The sequence below is a fragment of the Mixophyes fleayi genome, chromosome 8, assembly GCF_038048845.1.
Source record: "Mixophyes fleayi isolate aMixFle1 chromosome 8, aMixFle1.hap1, whole genome shotgun sequence".
Taxonomy (NCBI): Eukaryota; Metazoa; Chordata; class Amphibia; order Anura; family Limnodynastidae; genus Mixophyes; species Mixophyes fleayi.
This window is the reverse complement of record NC_134409.1, coordinates 54,042,483-54,059,990: the sequence shown is the minus strand read 5'-3', so window position 1 is coordinate 54,059,990 and position 17,508 is coordinate 54,042,483.

Sequence of the window (17,508 nt, the reverse complement as noted above, 5' to 3'; positions counted from 1 at the left end):
GGCTGAATGTGGCTTCTAGTTCCATCTCCACATTAATTAAGGAAAACGCATACAAAGTCTACTACAGGTGGTATTTCACACCTGACAGGCTCGCAAAGATGTACCAGTCAGCCTCTCCCGATTGCTGGAGAAATTGTGGTCATCGAGGCACCTTCGTGCATATTTGGTGGTCATGCCTGGTTATCTCATCCTTCTGGGACAGGATCTCGAGACTTCTTTCCTCCCTCCTCCAATGCCCTATCAGGAAGAACCCATGGTCCTTCCTACTCTGTTATCCTATACAAGACCTAGACACCCACTCCGCAAAACTTGCTTCGCATGTCCTGGCAGCCGCCAGATGTCTGATTGCTAAATTTTGGAAGCAAGCGAATCCCCCCCGTATCTCTTCTCTTAGATCTTATATATGGTTCATTGCCAACATGGAAAAAATCACGTCGCTGCTGCGAGACAAAGAAGACAAATTTCATCAAATTTGGGCCCCCTGGCTTTATGCCTAAAATCCCCGCAGCTTTCTCTTCCTCCAAATAGTCTCTCCCTACACAACTCCAGATAACATCGACCCCCTTACTTCTTTAAAATACTCCCATGCAGATCTGACAGCGCTCCCTTCTGAAGGTGAACATGCTTTTCTTAAGTATATCCTATGAGTCGACCATCTCCCCCCCCCTTACCTACCCTACACCTCCTTCAATGCCCATTCCCTTTCCCTCCCGCCCCTTACCCATTACCACTCTGTTATATTGCAATATATCTTACTGTTTTGTGAGTGACATTGCTGGATATCTACTCTGCTTTGTGATTATTTCAATCAATATGTTTGTTGTCCAAAGTCTATGTCATTCATACTTTATTATGCAATAAAATTTTGAGTTAAAAAAAAAAGATGACTGTTCACTTGCTGCCTAATATATCCCACCCCTTGACATGTGCCATTCCAATGAGATAATCAATATTTTTCACTTCACTTGTCAGTGGTTTTAATTTTGTGGCTGTTCGGTGCATATCTCATGCCAAGCCTGATGATGGATCATCTGGGATGTCAAAGAGGGGTAACTGAGAGAAGAGAAATAACAGCGATATCTTAGGAGGGGCACACCACAGGTCCACATCTGTCAATATGCTTTCCTCAACATCAAATTGTGTGTGTGGAAAAATAATGAAAGAGCTAATTGTGATCCAGTGATTAATGTGTATCCAGAGGCTGTACATAATAGCCTTGTAAATTAACACCTGGTAATTTATTCACAACAAAAGATCTGGTGCCCATTATTCTAACCATTTGTGTTCCATCACATCCCACTCTTATTTGCATGCATGAATAACTCTGAGATTAGATAGAGAATGAGCTACGGCTGGGTGGTTGACCTATGGGCATCACTGGGTAGGTGTCATGGAGGACACGCTACCATGAAAAGTATATGCAAACAGGGATTACAATAAAAGAAAAAGTGAAAATAAATATAAATGATGTAATGGGTGAGGAAATAGTAATAAAACATTAAAATTGAAAAGCAAAACATAAAGAACTGTGAAAATACGAACCCACAGCACCTGTTTCCTACCCTACCACCACTCCAGCAAATGCAGCAGGCCCCTTCACATATACAGAGTAGAATGGCTCACCAAGTTTTCATATGTATTTATTTATTTATATAGTTTAGAGTGCATTGTGTCACCCACCGCAAATAATACTTTGGCTGCGAGACAAATGGTGCAGTGAATCCAGCCGTTTTGCCAATACTGCCAGATACCCTCGGTTCTTAACACAAATGAACCACAGAATTGTGCCCTGGCTTCCCAATTACATCAGTCCCCACAAATTCAGCTTTAAACTCCACTAAATACAGAACTGTGAATGATTACAGTGAATAAGAAAATTGTTTTGGCAGGAAAATGCTCCCACTTACTGTTCATTGCTTTTCTCTCTTCTTGGTCAAAGAGCCATCCTTCCAAATGTGTATCTGCACATTAGTCTTGGTACAGGTATGGCTCTGCATATTAATTTTGGAACTAGATATGGCTCTACACATTAGTAATGGCTGCACATATGGTTTTAAACATTATATTTCACACCAGATATGACTCTGCATATTAGTCTTGGCACCAAATATAATTTCATATGCAGTCGGAAGGCAATGTCAGAAAAAGAATAAAGTTTCCAATTAATCAAGCAAGTATATTCATCAGGAGACAAAGGATAAGAATATTCTTACATGAATTAAAAAATGTACAGGCCATTAAAAAATGTACAGGCTGTTACTCCACTATAAATGGATGATTCACAGGTAATAGACAAGCAAGCAATATAGGTCCTGAGTCATTAAGTCACGCATACTGGGCCTGAGTCATTAAGGCAAAAAAGGTGTAAATGTTCTCTGGGACAAACCATGTTACAATGCAAGGGGTGCAAATTAGTTTAATTATTTTGCACATAAGTTAAATACTGGCTGTTTTTTCATCCAGAACACAAATACTTGATAGCGTTATTATTACACTGAAATTTAAAGTTGATCTAGGACATGCCCTGCCCTAACTATAAATCTGTCCCCACATTTTAAATTTACCTCCCCCTCCAATGCAACATGGTTTTGCCCAGGTGCAAAGTTACTCCTTTTTTATGCTTTGCTCTCCTTAACGACTCAGCCCCAGTGAGCGCATCATGCGTTTGTTTTAAACCACGCGTAATCAGCTCTGCATACTCCCGAAGTCAACAAGGAACAGATCTAAGGATGTGTGTGGTGTTGACTACGGTTGTAGGTTTACTCTGCTCTACTAGACCAGACAATGCAGGATATGTGCAATACCTTTGTGGAATATAACAGAAAAAAATAAACAATTAATGTTACCTAAATGACTGTAGTGCACAGAATCATAGTAAAAAACGACAAAGCAATAATCTAATAAAGATTGCATATTTAAACACACATAGTGTTATAGCTGCTGTGCTTTGACAGAAGACATATGCAGGGTAACTAAACAAACGGTCAATAATGAATGCAATGAATCAGTATCCCCCTTATCATCCAATATGCAAATGCTCAAGGCAGTAAAGTCCAATGTAATTCACAACAATAATGAAAAAGTCTGTGTGAGCTCCCTTTACAAGCAAACGTGTATGGCTGTAAATGTGTGTAAGGGAGATAGAAACAGATTCTATAACAGGGATCCAAGTCCCTGACCATGTAGATAAAACAGTCACAAAACCACGGTTGTCCGTGGATTAATATCATGCATGATAATGAAAAGTTCGTATAAAAATAAAATGTTATGAAGAAACAAAAGGCACCTGAGGACTCCTTAGATTTATCTTTGGTTGTGTTATTTCTTCCCTGGATGGTGGGATCCCCTTCTTTTACATTCCCCATTTCCGTGGCAGTAAATTGACAACGGCCAAATGCCTCTTCCCAGCCATTTTCCTTCCCTGAAATTGAAGGCTGTAGTAAGTGTCCTTTGCATAGGAATACGGAGCGAACAGGGCTGTGCTTTCTGGCGTATGGGCCGATTGTGGGCATGGGCAGATTGATTTTGCGTATGATACGCTCAAAATCAGATATGTGCCTTAATTACTCAGGTACATTGTGTTTCCAACAATGTGTTTCAATAGACTGTGCTATCTTCAGGATTATGGAAACACATAAACACCAGTATAAATTGACATAAACATGACGTTAATTGTTAAAACTAAGTAAATAATAAAACATGATATAAATACATAGGGCCTGATCCATTAAGGAAAATAAAGCAAAAAAAAAAAAGGAGTAACTTTGCACCTTGGCAAAACCATGTTGCATTGGAGGGGGAGGTAAACTTAAAATGTCATGGCAGATTAATATTTGGGGTATAGCAAGTCTTAGATCAACTTTAAATTTTAGTGCACAAAAAAGCTATCAAATATTTGTGTGCTACATGAAAAAACAGTATTTTCCTTGCAAAATAATAAACTAATTTGCACCCCTTGCATTGTAATATGGTTTGTCCAGGAGAAAACTTATTTCATTTTTTGGATTGCTTTCCTTAATGAATCAGGCTCATTGTGCGGAAAGATATGTCTGTTGATGAACACAGGTCTAGGTCCGCTCTGCTCTAACAAACAATACTGCAGGATACATTCAATACATACTCTCTCAATAGATCACTCAATTAAAATCATAAAAAGTATATATTCTTATTCTGGAACTATATTAATGAAAATGATAACAATGCTGCCATTAAATAATTTATGTATGAAGCTCCCATTATTATAGATCAAAAATGTTTCCCTTTTTCTAAGTAAATTGAGATGATCACCTCCCTGTGTAATAATAACTGCATCGACTCAATTCCCTGAATTTAAAGAACTGTGGATCAGCATGATTAATTTTAGAAAAATGCATATAATTCATGTGCTGTGGGATTTCTTTTAATATTCTACTAATTTTCATAGACCCTATAATTTAATGGTCAAATAGTTCAACCTATAAACTGCATAGTGTATGTGCAGGTTACTAGGTAAACCACAAATTTAGTATTACAATTAATATTACCAAATACCTTAGTAAATACCTATTAATTGGCCAAAGATTAAAAAGTGTTAGTACTATTAATGCAGAATCTGCACATATTACATGGATTAAAAGTTTTCCATTGGCTTCCCGTAATCATTTTTTTTATTTACATTGATAATACTATCCTACTTTTAAACCTATTTAGTAATATAAAACTAGGTAAACTAGATAGAATAGGTAGAAGAATCCGATCAAGGATTATATTTCCCTATTTTTATAATAGTAAGTTCAATCATTTTGTAATCCTAATGGCATTCTGAAATTAAAATAATTGTCATAGTGGAATCCATAAAGCTTGGAGTTTGGGTATTATATTGTCTATCACTACTGCCAATTTATCATTTTATAGAATTCAAGAGTTTGGGACTATAGTCTTGCCTTATCTATTTTTTTTTATAAGGAAACATAATTATTCACTATAAGGGGCATTTCAATTAGAAGCAAATTTAAAGTTTTTGCACTGTGCAATACTTGTCAGGGTAAAGTTAAAGCGAATTTGGAAAAAGCTGTTTAACTCTAAAAGCTGTGATTCTTATTGTGGGTAAAAAAAGGGTTAGTTCATACATTTTTACTTGCACCTCCTAGAGTGCTGAAAAGTTTTGGAAATGTGTCATTTTTATCAGCAAAGGTTAGAAGCTAATACAAATCAACTAATAAATGTCTCACAAAGTTAAAGAATGTTTATTTACATGTAAAATAGCACAGAAAGTGTCACTATCAGTGTTCTTCGATCCCCACCCCAACTTTGGCACACCTCACTTACCCACTACCTACAAAATGTTCCTGTACCACTTAGCACCTTTGGAGGAAGTTGTGCTCTCTTGCAAATTTCGTCCAATTCAAATTCATTCCTTCTTCTTAAAGTTCTGCCCTTTTACTCTCTAAACAGTCTCATTTAAGGCTCTCATTCCTCTCCATCCTTCAACCACCATGGCCACTTCACCACATTCAACTTCTCTTTCCTCTTCTACTTTTCTTACTGTCCTCACCCTCTGCTCTTGACTTTGCCACTCATTTCACCTCTAAAGTAATACATTACATTTGCTCCCATCAGTCTCCTCCCACCTGACCATCTCACTGCTGTCTACTCGCCTTGTCCCCCTCCCTCTAGGGATGTTGTCTACACTATTTATACCCCACCTCCACCCTCCCACTCACCCTCTTCTTCTTCCCCAAGGTACCTGCAGATAAAGTCCACATAATTCTCTCCCCCTCTCTCGTGTCCATCTTCCCCCTCTTACCTCCCTCTCTCCTGAGACCTTCTCCCATCTTGCCCACCTTCTCAACCTATCTCTCCTGCATACTCAAAAAACCTCTCTTGAGCCTTAACCTAACTCTAATTACTATGCTACTTTCCTCCTTCCCTTTGCTTCCAAGCTTCTTGAGCTGGCTGTTTACAACTGTCTCATCTCCTTCTTCTCCTCTCACTCCATTCTTGACCCATTTCAATCTATCTTTTACTCTCTCCACTCCATGGTGTCACAAATCGGGATCTTAGCCGCACTTACCTCATCCGCCACTGTCATATCACGGCTACCTGGGTCCCTTCTGGTTGTCTGCAGCATTCCCATCCTCCACACCTCCGTTTGTAAACAAACACATACTGTTTGTTCTGCTGCATGGGCGCGGCCATCTTGGATGCAGTCAGGTGATCATTCCAGACCAACCAGATTCTGCAGCTGTGATCACATGAACTGATCAGCCAATAGTTGTTTGGGACACCCTATTTAAACCTGCTGCTGTGATCTGTTCATTGCCAGGACAACACACTTCTCTCCAGAGGATAGTTCTTGGCTCCAGTGTTCCTGTCTGCATTCCGAAGTACAGTGTTCCTGACTGCATTACAAGTGCAGTGTTCCTGACTGCATTACAAGTGCAGTGTTCCTGACTGCATTACAAGTGCAGTGTTCCTGACTGCATTACAAGTGCAGTAATCCTGTCTGCACTCCTAAGTGCAGTGTTCCTGACTGCATTAAAAGTGCAGTGTTCCTGTTTGCATTACTAGTGCACTGTTCCTGTCTACATTTCCAGACTGCTCATTCCCCTGTTATATTCTACAATCAGCAAGAACATGAGCAAGAAGATCATCCAGGCTGCTAAGTTCTGTTTCACTCCTGCTCCAGCTAGTCCCAAGGGTCCCGAATCGGATCAAGAAATTCAGACGACCGTGACACATGGAAACTGGCCTCAGCAAAGTTACCAATGATTTTCTCACTGCTAAATCTAAGGTTCACTTATCCATTCTTATCCTTCTTAACCTCTCTGCTGCCTTTTATAGCATTTTCTCTTAAATTTACCCTATTCCATTGGCCTGCATGACACTGTTTTCTCCTGGTTAACATATGCTTTGTTGATATCCTTCTATAGCTCCTATAGCCTCCAAAATTATCTGTATGCTGATGACACCTAAATGTATCTTTCCTCTCCTGGTCGCTCTCTTCTTCCCTCCTTCCCTCCTTCCCTCCTTTCCCATGTCTCCAGTTGTCTTTCAGTCATTTCATCTTAGATGTCCTAGCACTTTCTGAGACTCAATATGTCGAAGACTAAATTCATTGTCACCTGCACCTTCTTCCCTCCTCTCCCTATCTATTGAAGTCACTACATTCTACTCTGTCTCTCAAGTACGCTGCCTAACAATTACCCTAGACTTCTCCCTCTCCTTCACTCCTTATATTCAGTCCCTCTCCAAATCCTGCTGCTTCCACTTCCAGAACAATTCCAGGATCCAGCCCTTTCTCAAATTGGAAGCAACTAAAACTCTCATTCATTCGCTCACTTGTAATCTCTCACCTAGACTACTCTAACTTCTTCCTTTCTGGCCTACTCTACTCCCACCTCATCCCTCTTCAGTCTATCCTCAATGCTGCTGCCCACCTTATTTTCCTCTCTTGCCACTCTACATCTGCTTACCCCACCTGCCAGTCCCTACAATGGCTCCCTGTTTAATACAGAATCAAGTTCAAACTCCTCACCGTCACCTGCAAAGCCCTCAGCCATTCCTCTCCCCCCTACATCTCCTACATCATTTCTACCTATACTCCCTCCCGCACCCTCTGACAGCCACATCATTACCACATTGATTACCTTTTTGCACTCCCACCATCAGGATTTTGCTTATGCTGCTCCTGACCTGTGGAATGCACTCACACATCCTATTATATTCTCCAATAGTCTCCAAGGCTTCAAACGTGCCCTCAACACTCATCTCTTCATTCAAACTTTCCTTCCTACCATGGCACTAGACCTGTCTCCCCAGCCCTGTTTCTTGAACTGATGCTCCTGGGGACAAGCCTACTTCACGTGAGCGCTGCTTATCATTTATGCTCACTGTCTTGTTAATAGTTGGACCTGCAATTCTAAATTCTCTGTTTATACTCTGTTAATTCATTGTTGACTGGTCAATGTATAATTTTGTATTATTCCTAGTTGTCTGTGCACTGTGTAATACTGTTAAATGTGTACTCGGGAGAATTGCCCACTTCTACAACATTACCGATAAAGAATTTTCTGGTATGAAACATGAATACGTGAGAAGAGTAGTCTAGAAGATCCACCAATTTATATATGACGCATGTTCCAATAAACTTCATATGGTAACACAGACCCATTTACCCATTATTTCCCCTAATGCTCATTTGGAGGACTTCACTGATACCCCCTTGAATTGTTTTGTTCTACACAAACCTTGGAAGGACAAAAAAAATTGGATATGATCCTTGTTTGATTTTGCACTATATGGTATAATATAATAATGTGTAATATGACTTATAGTGGTATAAAGCATATCCATATCTAACACTATAACTGTTGATTGTTGTTCCACATGCTGTGCTGATCATCCTACCCTTAAAGCCGATAAATAAAAACATGTTTTAAAAACAAAAGTGTACTTGGTTCACCCCCTATTTACGGCGATGCACACCATTTTTGGCACCTGATAAATAAAAGCTAATAATTATAATAATTATAATAATGCCAATTACCCTTCAAAGCATAATTCAGAGTTAGTATTCATGTGCCTATTGTTGGGGATAGGTTTGCCAGTGTGTTGAATAAAAGAAACATGGGTGTTTGTAAAGATAATGGGTCATTAAGGAGAGCAAGGCTAAAAAGGAGTAAATTTGATGCTGGCCAAACCATGTTACAATGCAATGGGTGCAAATTAGTTTATTATTTTGCACATAAACAAAATGTTTTTTTTGGAGAATAGGCAAAAGAAGTATACCACCGCACAAGATAGCATGTAGTGTAAATTGGTCTCCTTCAATAGTAAGTAAATGTTGTATAACAAACCTGGGATATATAAAAGATATACCAAACCAGGTGGTGCACCCTACACAATAGGAATTATACAAGTAGAGTAGAGAAAAAAAAGGTGTAATTGGGGCACTCCAATGAAGAAATATTAAAAAATATAACTTTTAATGATATGCATTAAAACTGGGGGTAGAGAAATGAGCGAAATATTTAAAATAACATATAACAAACAGTGATTCCATACAATTTAAAAATGCAAACTATGTTGCAAGAGCTCCTACAGTCAGATGAAAAAACAGTTATATGCACAAAGACTTAAATAAGTCATAGGGCAACAAAATGGTCACAGTGAACCTTAAATGAAAACTGTTATAACTTCTGCCTAATAATATTCTATGTATATGCCAGACCTGAAAAATATCACCTGTATTTGGTGCCAACACTCCGTGTCCACCAAAAAACCAACAAGCGCTATGAATAATTGTCTCTATAGCAATAAGAGACTGTCTATAATATAGGAGACAAACGCCACAAATAAGGTGAGGTCAGCAGTGATTCCCCTCTGATCGCGGGATTTTTCAAGGCCTTGAAAAAGCAGCCGAGCGAAACGCGCGTTGGCGTTTCAGGGCTCCTACATTCATTTTCTGCCTTGGGTCAATTTGGGCTTGTTATCCCCCTGATCGCTCCCCAGTTATTATAGGCAGGGAACTTATCACAAAATCCCGCGATAGCCCCCTCACATATAGTTTTCACAGATATAGCCTCCTCACATATAGTTTTCACAGCTATAGCCCCCTCACATATAGTTTTCACAGATATAGCCTCCTCACATAGTTTTCTCATTTACCTTAAGTATCAGGGCCGGCACGCTCTGCAGCGTTGCTCCGCAGACCTGAACAGACAGACAGGAAGTGAATACTTCCTGCTTCCTGTCTGATCGGTGCACAGTGCTGTAGAACTCACAGTGCTGTAGCACCAGGCAGGCTCGCGATGTGTGAGGCTGCCTGGTGCTTACCACTGACCACCAATTTTTGGATTGTTGCCCTCCTTCCGACCGCGCAGGGTGACCCAAAAAAAATAAAAAATAGAAGGCGGCCTTGTTAGGCCACCGGCCTCCCGGGGAGCTTCCCGGTAAAGGTAATGGCCAATCCGCCCCTGCTCATGTACCTCACCTATCTCGCACAGGACATAGTTTAAAGCATGATATGCTTCATAGGGGGAGGTAAAACATTTCATGTAAGATCTGCAGAACTTTCTTGCAGTGGCAAAAACACTAACATTTGCTTCTAATTGAATCACAGTCTTTATTATTTGCATGGATTCTCTTTATGCATTGTAATTGGCCCTTGGGGATAATCATGACCAGTTATTCTTATGGCTACTCTCAATAGGTATGTATGTATTTGCATTAGATTTCAAATGAGCATTGATATTCAAATTTTGCTTGAAAGCATTTATTCCAATATTTAGTTATATTAGTTGTTTAAGTTACACAAGATGTTATTTAAATAATAAATAGTTTTAAGGCATTCATATTTCCTTTCCATAGGATTGATGCATTGTTAATGTATCTAATTCAAACTTACAAAAATTAAAGACGTGATTACTTGTCGTCATACCAACATGTTGTCGAAAAAAGTAGATTCATATTTAAGGTACTTGTTTTATAAAATAAATTGTATATTATAATAAGATACCCTTTGTAAGCATTGATCATGATGTTGTATAACAATATAAACTGCTCAGGATTAAATCCTTGTCCCATTTCAAACACTGGGTTCCTCTAAAAACATCTGTAGAATCTTTAACAAATTATTTCAATTTAAATACCTTAGGTTTTAGAAATAATCACGATATCTGAATAATATGGACGATAATGGTTTTATGTCCAAGATTATTGTTGTAAAGTTTTGTGGATTTTAGGTGGTGCATGAAAAATCAAACTATTGTCTGGTAATAAAGTCAGCTGCTAATGCCCATTGCAAAATTAATTTCAAAGATTAGTTACATTGATCTGTAGGATCCTGTTTAAGCTGTATGTAAAAATCATTTTAATTTCTAATACATGGACTATAATACAATTGTGTGGACATTACTACAACCCTTCTTTTTCTTGACGGCTTCATTAATGATAATATTTAGATTATCTTTTAGTTGTTTGAGGGCCGTTTTTTCAGAATTTTTCAAATTATCTTTCCTCTTTCCTGTTAGATGGATTACATTTGTTAATACCTTTTCATAATCAAATGATTAAAAGTATCAAGATAAGCACCCAGTGCCTGTGTGGGATAAAAGCAGTGTTGACAATCTCTTTTCTATTGTATTCATCAGTGAAAAGGTAGAAGAAGAAGGTAGCATAATCTTTATAAATACGTTGCTGCGTACAAATACTGCTACTACTATGCATTACATACTACAATTCCTGTAAGTGTATTTTTATCCTTTCTCCTGATCAATAATTATTATTTTTCTGACAGTGCCTTCCAACTGCATATGATATTATCTCCCACCTGTGTGGTGGTGGCTTAACCAGGAAACCTGTCCTGAAAGGTGGTGCAGCTGTCTTGTTTATGATGATGAATTAGTATTTGATATTTGTTTTACTATCCAGAATTTTGGGTTGTTACTTTTTGGATTTATAGGGGAGCGCTGAGTTATGTTCCTTTCCATAGGACCTTTCTATATACCAAATGTGTATGGAAAAAAGGGCAGTTTGCTACGGATTGTTAAGAGAGAGAATGATAGTATTTCAGAGAGTCTACAGACAAGGTTAATCCTGTATCTATGTCTGTTGATAAATACGGGTCTAGGTCCACTCTGCTCTAACAGACTGAAAGATATGACCAATACATATGTGGAATATGAAGTCACTAATGGCACAGAAAAAGAAAACAAATTCAATTAATGTCACCTGTTAATAATATAGTCATTAATGACAAACATTTAAAAACATTTTTTTTAATTTTTGTTATCCAAACATACATTTATGACAATGTTATTATTGTATACTTTGCCCACATATACTATATGGACAAAAGTATTCAGACACTTGCCCATTACACCAACAGGGACTGCAATGACATTGTATTCAAATACATATATTTTAATTTGGAGTTGGTCCCCTTTTTGCAGTGATAACAGCTTCCATTCATCTTGGAAGGCTTTTCACGAGATGTTGGAGTGTTTTTGTGGGAACTTGGGCCCATTCATTCTGTAGAGCATTATATGAGGTCAGGTACTGATGTTGGACGAGAAGGCCTGGCTCGCAATCTCCGTTCCAGTTCATCCCAAAGGTGGTCGATGGGGTTGACGTCAGGGCTCTATGCAGCTCTCTGATTTTACATAGTGTTCCGCTTCATTGCTGAGTTGCTGTTGTTCCTAAACACTTCCACTTTCTAATAAAATCACTTACAGTTGACCGTGGAAAATACAGCAGGGATAAAACTTCATGAACCGTTTTATAGCAACGGTGGCATCCTATCACAGTACCACATTTGAAGTCACTGAGCTCTTCAGATCGACCCATTTTGTATCACAAATGTTTGCAAATGGAGACTGCATGGCTAGGGGCTTGATTTTATACACCTCTGGCAACAGGTCTGATTGAAACACCTCAATTCAATCATTAACAGGTGTGGCCAAATACTTTTGTCCATATAGCGTATGTTCTAGCATGAATACACAGCCGTCATCACTAATAATTGCTACTTATCCCAGACCTGTAGCTGGTGCAAGTGTTACGACTGAAAAACACATGCCTTTGCGATGCCCAAAGCTTGAATTGCTCACTCTCCCATTTGTTAAAACTCTGTTCAATGAATTTGCTTCCTATATACAGTATAGTAAGTATTGCCAGGAACTGTGTGTGCACAACTAAACCTATACACACAGCAGCACAGCTAATATACACTTGTTATGGAGGGACTACTATTATACATACAGTACATCTAAGTAAGGACAATAGAAACTCCTGCACAAATCATAGCAATTTTCCCCTATTGACTGTGTAGCTTAAATTGCAGAGATGAATGTAATTATTTTGGAGTTTGTGTTAACTTTATTGCCCATGACTTTTGTTACTGCCTTTTATTAATGTTTCAATTACTGCAGTGTTCTCCATTATATATGTGCTCCTTAACTGCTTATTCACTGCAGTGGACTAGTAAAATAGACAGTCTTCTTTTATTCTGTATATTTGGATGGCATTGGCTACAAAGCTACTATATCTAAATAAGTTAGATGGGCAGGTGATGTAACCAGTAGTGCAGATGGTCCATCTGTTGCTGGTCTATCTTGTATAGTTGCATGTAATTCCATGTTTTACTTTATGAAGTCATGTATTACTACATAATGCTCTGGGATTCTCAGTTCCACTCTATGCTGATATATTCTGCTAATGGAATTTACTAAAGCACTGAAAACTATTATGACATACAGTAGCATATTTACTTTTAGTAAAAAATGAGTATGCATAGTTGCCAAAATGGTTTTCCAGGGACACTTTGCCCTTAAGTCATGCACCTAACTATTTGACATGCAATACTATCTTTGCGAATTTTTAAACACTACAATCAGGGCCACTGAGTGTTACGCTTACCAGTATAATGATCATAAGCTTTTAGAACTAGCGGTTGAGGTCTTTACTTATAGCAGCTGCCTTTCACGTAGAGTTAGATGCACTCACAGGTACTCTGATTGCCCCAGGACTTAACTCAATGTAGTAAAAGCTTATGAGCAGGAACCGGTAGAACAGAGGAAGGAGGTAGGGAGTCAGGCGACTCAACGCACTGATAACCGGGGCCAGACTGGAGGTTGTGGGTCAGTGGTGAGCAGGAAAGTCACAGGCAGACCAAAAGGTTGGAGCAGACAGTAAAACGAGGCTAATCCAGAAAACAAAGCCAAAAGGTCAGGGGCAATCAGCAAACAAGCAGGGTCCACAAACAAGCCAGGGATCACAACAGGTATAATCAGTGATAGACAGATTATTGACAGGAGCAGAAAGCAGGTCAGCTAATACACAGCACCAAACGCTATAACTGGCAGGGAGGCTAAAGCTTTCCTGCCCTACATACAGGCAAAGACCAAATAGGGGACTGTTTGGCAGGATGCGGAGGCAGTGAGGATGGCGTCCTGGTTGCCCTGGCAACAGCCAGGACGTGGCCGCCGGAAGTGATATCCAGGCTGCCAGGACAACGCAGCTGTGATTTGCAAACACCCGAGCCACCGTGGATAGCCATCATGGATAGCACGGCGGCTTGTGAACTGATAGGATATTCTGGCCCCAGTGCATCCACATCTGCCTTTTGCATTTGAAGTACTACTCAGCAAACATTTACTTTTAAAGCACACAGAATAAGAATAAATGCCAATAATTGCAAATTAGGCACAATTGGCAACTATTATATATGGCATAATCACCTATATATTGATCTCTCTAGAAACATCACTTATCAGTCCTGTTCCATCATCCACTTATTACTTGCTTGAGTGCAGGTAATTCCTTAGTGCCTAAATATCAATAGCTAGTAACCTATCACAAAGTTTTAGGGTTATGCTTATCAAGCGGAGGTTCTGACAAACCGTTTGCAACCATTTTTTAAAACAGCAATTTTATTAAAGAGAAAACCTGTTGCTGTTTTAAAAAATGATGGCAAACCGCCGAGAACGATTTGTTGGAACCGCCTCTTGATAAATATACCCTTAGTCTCTTCAAGTTGAGTACATAGTACTTTTATCAACAGGGGTGTTATGTTCTTTATCATAGACTGTGCAGGATTGCAAAACCCTGACTGTCACACCACACGGGAGAAACTGGCATTTGCTTTATCAGATGAAGGATCCTTATGTTTTAACTGGATTTTAAAATTTTATGTCAGAGACCAAGGTCTATAAATAATTTCAGAACTAAATATGCCCTTGTGCGTCTCATTTTATTTCTACTGAGATTCAAAGGCTGGAGTTTGAGACATTTATGGAAAGTTCCCTGGTTTACGCATGGTCGCAGAGCATTTTTCTCTTCACAAGGTGTAGGAAACTAGGCCTCAAACTATAGCTTTAATGAAACACCTTTAGCACATTTATACAGAAAGGCTAACTCTCATGGTTAATTTGTTTTTATTCAGGGACAGGTATGAAAGTGGTAGCAAGCTGGAGTTTATAGCAACAATTTTACTGTTTCCACCATATGCACTTCCAGCCAGACCCACAATCTCAAAGAAGTGTCAACTGATTTTACAGACACAGTTACATTATGTGTGCACTCTTATTGTTATACGCAAGGTGACAATTAGTTGCGTTTGTGCAAAATGAAAGAATCGGCTCGCCTGAATATTTTGTGCTTTGTAAACGATCAACAGGCTTTGAGATGCTGAGAACTAAAAGGAATTTGAATGCTTTTGTATATTTTAGTAGAAGGGTATATATTCTACTTAACCCTTTTCAGTGCTGGTCTCAAATGGGGTAATGTTAGGGTTTATTTTAAGTTTCATAAATTTGGAATGAGCAACAAGGCTCAAAACCAGGATTTAAATTCCAAGAAGACAAGAATTCTAGCTAATTGATTTTGAATAAATGCAAACAGAATTCTCTGAGCAATTCTGCATAATCCTCCCTTGGATTAATCACAAATCAGAAAAGTAATTGCTTTTGCAACTGCTAAAATCTAGGAGATACTTATTAAAAAGTTTAAATGTTAAATTATTAAAGTCATGTTTGAGCAGTTGATATATACAAATTCTACTTGGTACAATAGATTGATTTTGTTCTTAAAGCAACTAACATCCAGGACAGGTCAGTTATATGTTTGCAATATGTTGTTAAAGTGATTATGTTGCTCATTTCATTTTGTGAAATGAGTGAAGCTTGTTTCTTGAAGATATACGTACAAACATATGGATAATAGGCAATGGAAGCAGATAAACACAGGGCTCTTGTGGTTGAAATATATAGAGTGCAGTAAGCAGCCATGTGTTACTAGCCTAACTCTAAATTACAATTGCTAAGTGTTTATATATTTTCTACAACTTCATTGCAACTAACATTTATCTCATACTTACCTACTTTCTTCAGCTCCCTTCCGGGAGCCAGCCAGTGGAGGGGGGCGTGAAGGGGCGGGGTGGCCGAAATCGCGTCATTTCGGCCCCGCCCCCTGTGACGTCATGACGCAAATTGCGTCATTTGACAGCGGGGGCGGGGCCAAACGCCGCGATTCACCGGGAATCGCGGCGTTTGGGATCTAATTCTGCCCACTTCACTAGGAAGTGGGGCACTTCCTAGTGAAGTGGGCAGAATTCGGGAGATTGCCACACTCGCCCGGGAGTCCGGGAGACTCTCACAAAATGCGGGAGTCTCCCGGACATTCCGGGAGAGTTGGCAAGTATGATTTATCTTAGCAGCATATACAAAATATGTATACATCACATGACCATTTGTTGTCAGAAATGCTTAATTGTTAATGGTCATCATTTATCTCTCTACCTCCTCTCTAAAGACAATGGAATTATACAATTTTAGTAAGAAGCTTCAGTTTAGAAAGTTGAGGTATGTTGGAGGCAGAGGCTAGAACTAGCGAGGTGTGGACCCTGGTGCAGGGACGTGTGGAGGAGGGAACCAGGGCGCACAGCTCGCTTGTTCTCCATTCAGCAGGCCCCATTATCTCCATGGGCCCCATTATCTTCATGGTAGAATTACTGCTCCTTCCACTAGTAAGTCTTTAGCTTCCCATCTGCCTCCATTTTGTTTCCCACATCATGTCACATCAACTGACACATGCAGTCCTGTTCCCACTTCCATAATCAGGCAATTGGACAGGCCACTACCTCCCGCTAGATCAGAACATTCATCTCCTGAAAAACTTTCTTTTCAAAAGCTGGATGGTTTCCAGCCCCCGTCCCCCACCTCCCCTAATAGGACATCCGATTTGCCTTAGGAGCATAACACAGTGTTCAAGAATGGTACTTGTGTTAATAACTCTACATTGCAATTAGGTATTACTCAGACTATAAAATTAATGTACATTTTTATTTAAAAATGTGCATGACAGCTCTGCATTAAACTCGTGAATGTGTTTCCCTATAAGACTAACATATTAAATATAAGGCTGCCAACAGCAATGAATATTTGAGCTGCATCTCTATAGAGATTGCCCAGGGGATACCTGTGTCTTTGCAAAGCATGCACAGAGCTCCTATGGTACTCATTTCATTTTGTTGAATAATTACACAGCCAATAAAATTTAAGGCACCACTAATTCTAATTTTAATAAAAGGAATCACCTTTAATTATAAATAATCTCCTGTTCAGTGTTTGAATTTCCTGTCTCTATGTGAGAGATAAATTCATTTGCATTTTATCACTGAGAGGACTTTTTCAGCTGAATATACATTTTGTTAAAAATCGTTTGTGGCTGAGTGAATGCGTAGCAGGAAGCCCACCTCGGCAGGACTATGGGGCACATTTATCAATATTAACATAAAGTGAAAAATAGTTTTCAATCCTTATCGCAATGATAAGGATTGAACTATTTCTCACATTTATGTACAACCCTGCACAGAAACAGCAGTTCCGAAAAACTGTTGTTTCTGCGAAGTAAAAAATCATACTTACCCCCCCTCTTCGGAAGCGCTGTCTCCGGGTCTTCTCTTCATTCTTCAATTGCGCATGTCCAGTTTCAAGAACTGGACATGCGCACAAAGATCCCCTCTCTGTC